Consider the following 3,153-nt stretch of genomic DNA (forward strand, 5'->3'; position numbering starts at 1 on the left):
TCCCACCATTAATAGCTCAGAGCTGCTTGCATTTGTGTGACACCCCCTCTTTCCACCTTCCACTGGCTGCCCCCCCCAACCCCCTCACCCAACCCACTCTCCAAAGTTTAGCCCATGCCTCCAGGAAGCAGCTACAGAGCCCCCAAAGGAAGACTAATGTCTGCTCTGGGCTGCCTGTCTGCTCCCTACTAGGCTGTGGGCTGGCCTATTGCCTGGTTTGCATATTAAGTCTGGGCTCACAGAGTTTAGCATGATCTGGCTTATGCCACATGCCAGGTACACACTCACGGAATAAATGAAGGCTGTCCACACTGTTTAGCCGCTCTGGCAGAACCATCTGATTTTCAGATCCCAGCTCATGTCAGCATCCGTCCTGCCTTCCCTGTGACTCAGGGGAGCCTCCTTTGGGATGAGGGGAAGTCTTGAGATAGCTCACCTGAGAACTGGCCTTCTTCACGGTGGATCCAGACAGGCCTTGGGTGCAGATGGGAAATGCTGGTGCAGGGTGAGGGGACCTGCCTGGGCTTTAGATATGTCACTCTGTCCCCTCACTGGTGTAGGCCCAGCAGTCTCACTCTGCTGGCAGCTGTCTGCATCAATAGTCTAAGGCCAAGGCCGCCTGGCGAGGGAAGAGATGCCTGAATAGCAGACTAGTTCTGGCTTCTCTTCCTTCTAGGCCCATGGAGTTGGGGCAGGGACTAGACTCACTTGGGTCTCTTAGGAACATAAAGGAACAGGTGTGTGGCAGCCTGAGATAATTTCCACTCTTTTTTTTATATTTTATTGGGGAAACTTCACATGTACTATCCCAAAAGAGAGAAAATAGTATTGGGACCCACCATGTTGTCACTGCCCAGCTTTAACTGTGGCCAAGTCTTTTCTCTTCATGTAGTATGTATATCTTAAAGCTTGCCAGTCTTCACATGTAGATTAGTGGATTCTCACTTCATTTTTTTCACTTGTTTATTTGCATATGTATGTAGTAAGTATGTGAGTGTGAACACTTTCTCAATCAGGACTCAGGTGGGGAGATGCAACCAACCTCCTGATAGCCTATAGGGACTGCAGACAGACAACTCTTAACGCAAAATGGTTATTATAACGGCCCTCCGCCCTACTTTAGGAGTGTGGAGATTTAGGGGTAAGAAACCTTCCAATTCTTACTGAGCACGGCATCATCTTTGTTTCTTTCCTCTTGTGCTTTTTACTAGCTTCCAGAAACTTTTATCAGTGTTCACTGGGCAATACCAGACGGGAAGACTCCCAGAAGGTGTGGAGGGCTCTTCTCCCAGGCCTCCTTCAGAGAGGCTTGCTGAAATACCCTTCTCCCTGCAGCCCATGAGTACTCCCCAAAGAGAGTTGGTGTGAGCGGGTCCCTCTAAATCCTGTCTTCTTCCTCACATTTCCTTTAGCCAACTGATGGCCTTAGCCAGCCTAATCAGGCTGGTAGACGCCGAGAAATGAACCTACCAGATGAGAAGTGGGCTTCTCCAGTGTTTGGAATGTCACTGGGAATAAAGCCTTACCCAGTTATTCTCAGTCTTGCTCACTTTGCTCCCCAGAAGACATTTGGCAATAATTAAGACATTTTAGGTTGCAACTGCTTGGAATTCCCACTGTTGCCTAGCGCACAGAGGCCAGGGATATTGCTATGACCTACAGTGCAAGACAAGGCCCAGACAACAAGGAATTGCCTGGCTGGGAATGCCAGCCGGGCTGGACTTGTTAAGCCCCGTACTAACCGGAGGACTAAGTCTCTACCGGGGAACTCCTAAGCGTCTTTCCAGGTCACTGAACTGAGGATGGCAGAGAGAAATTTTCTAGTCCATCAGGTAGATTTATACTATGTAAAGGAACATAAAAGGATGCCGTTTGCACAGTAGGCAGCCCTGTAGGTGGCACTAAATCTAAGACTAAAGGAGCTCATTTAAGTGGGCGACTCATTTTTATCCCAGAAAGCATAAAAGCTGACAAGGGAAGAAGTGAAGGAAATTTCGATAAACTAACATACCACAAATCAACGTGCCGTCTGAGGAAGTTAAGATATCTGATGTTTTCCCAGTGCACACTCCTCTCTGTCAAAGACAAACCTTGACTCCGAGCCAAGATGTGAAATTCTGCTGTCTGCAGAGTGGGTCGACAAGTAGTGACCATTAAGTTAGGCATGGTGGCATGCATTTGCAACTTCAGCACTTGGAGGATGAGGCAGGAGGATTGGGAATTTGAGAGCAGTGTGGGCCACGGAGTGAGTGTCCCAGAAACAAAAGAAAACAAAAATAGTAATTACTGGTCACTGAAGTTACTGAAATTAGCCCGGCACCTGTCCTCAGAGAACTCATAATAGGATCTACACATATGCATGTGCATGTAAGCCCAGGTGCATGTGTGGGCCAGTTCATTACGAGTAAACAGCAGGAGGTGTTGAGGTAGGCCTTCCCTGGGAGTGTGGAGGAGAAAGTGGTTCCTTCCACTCATCTACCTCTGGGATGAAGAGTCAAGAAGACCTGTCAGTCCTAATGCTCAGCCCACTGCAAACCCTGAAGGGTCCCTTCTTTCCCGATAGCCACTGCACAGTTTATGGCCATACTAACGGTCGGCAGGTGGCTGATGTGGGGCCGGGAAGGCAGACTCTTATTTAAGGGATGGTTTGGGGCTTTGGGAGAGGCAACAGGAAGCCCTGGGAAGGGAATCTTTCTCAGGCAAGGCAAGAAATGCCCCTGACATGCCATACAAGACTTACTATTCTGGAAGGCAGGAAAGCAGCATCAGACTTGGGAAACAGCTCACCCTAAACTTGGGTGGCCCTGAGGTCTTGGATTCCCTCCGGCACTGAACAAGGGGATAGATGCAGTCAGCTGGCAGGGTCTTTGTCACAGCTGACACACCACTTCCTGCTCCTTCATTTTTCAAATGAGAGCCCTGGGGCCCGCAGAGGTGAAAATGTCCGTCCTTCCTTCCTTCCTCCCTTCTTCCTTCCTTCCTTCCTTCCTTCCTTCCCTCCCTCTCTTTTTCTTCTCTTTTCTTTTTGAGACAGAGCCTCACTATGTAGCGCTGGCTGTCCTAGCACTCACTGTGTAGACCAGGCTGGCCTTGAACTCATAGAGATCCACCTGCCTTTGCCTCTCAAGTGCTGTGACTAAAGGATGCACCACT

Source organism: Peromyscus californicus, unplaced genomic scaffold, assembly GCF_007827085.1.
Source record: "Peromyscus californicus insignis strain IS unplaced genomic scaffold, ASM782708v3 Scaffold_6__1_contigs__length_162567912, whole genome shotgun sequence".
In the NCBI taxonomy this organism is placed as follows: Eukaryota; Metazoa; Chordata; class Mammalia; order Rodentia; family Cricetidae; genus Peromyscus; species Peromyscus californicus.